Here is a 1,366-nt window from a genome sequence, read left to right on the forward strand (position 1 = left end):
TCCAGTTGTTGGCCTGTTTATTCTACATTAAATGTAGTAATCAGATGTATACTGAAAATAAATATTAACACAACATGCAACAATTTCAACAATTTTACTGAGTTAGTCAATTTAAATAAATTCATTAGGCCCTATTCTATTGATTTCCCATGACATAGGCCCAGCCAATCAGGATGAGTTTTTCCCCACAAAAGTGCTTTGATACAGACAGAAATAATCCTCAGTTTCATCAGCTGTCCGGGTGGCTGGTCTCAGCCGGATGTGGAGGTCCTGGGCTTGCATGGTTAAACGTGGTCTGGGGTTGTGAGGCCGGTTGGATGACATTGGAGGTGGCTTATGGTAGAGAAATTTACATTTTATGGCAACAGCTCTGGTGGACTATCCTGCAGTCAGCATGACAATTGCATGCTCCCTCAAACCTTGAGACATCTGTGGCATTGTGTTGTGTGAAAAAACTCCACATTTTAGACTGGCCTTATATTGTCCCCAGCACCAGGTGCACCTGTGTAATGATCGTGCGGGTTAATCAGCTTCTTGATATGCCACACCTGTCAGGTGGACAGATTATCTTGGCAAAGGAGAAACTCTCACTAAGAGGAATGTAAACTCATTTGTACACACAATGAGAGAAATAAGCTTTTTTAATGTATTGAAAATGTGGGATCTTTAATTTGAGCTCATGAAAAATGGGACCAACACTTTACATGTTGCGTTTTATATTTTTGTTCAGTGTAAATGTTCAGCTTGAATTCTACATTGGCATAACGTTTGAAACTTCTTGCACTACCATACAAGCTTTCAGACAGTTGAACCAAGCACAATCAATTATTTTAAACTACATTTTGTGGCATGTAATACAGAGTTCTCATTAGCTCATAATCCCTTTTCAATATTTTAATTTCATAATACCACACAAAAGTATTGATTTAATAGTTGGAAAGAGTTAACGTTACATGCCAAGGCACAACATAAGGGTAGCAGCAAATGGACATTATTACAACCAGTTCTGTCGGTGTAACCTACCTAGTAACCTACCTATGCTCTAGTTCTATGCATCTAGGATGTTAATTTAGGAGACTGGTATCATTTGACAAGTTGAGTCATTTCCAAATGTATTTGAAAGATCTCCACAGATCCAAAGATGTCTGCTACTTTAGCAAGTGTATCATGAGTAAAATAAAATGTAGAATAAATAAATAAAGCTCATAAATGAATTATATATATTTTCCCATTGATTCTTGAATATCTATATTACAATACTATAAGCCTCTAACTGTGGGGTAGCTCTCAAACTCTGCATGGCATTCTGCCTTCTCCCTACAGTTCTCAGCCGTTGGTTTTACCCACAACTGCCTCATTTGAACTA

The sequence above is a fragment of the Salvelinus fontinalis genome, chromosome 28 (assembly GCF_029448725.1).
Source record: "Salvelinus fontinalis isolate EN_2023a chromosome 28, ASM2944872v1, whole genome shotgun sequence".
Taxonomy (NCBI): domain Eukaryota; kingdom Metazoa; phylum Chordata; class Actinopteri; order Salmoniformes; family Salmonidae; genus Salvelinus; species Salvelinus fontinalis.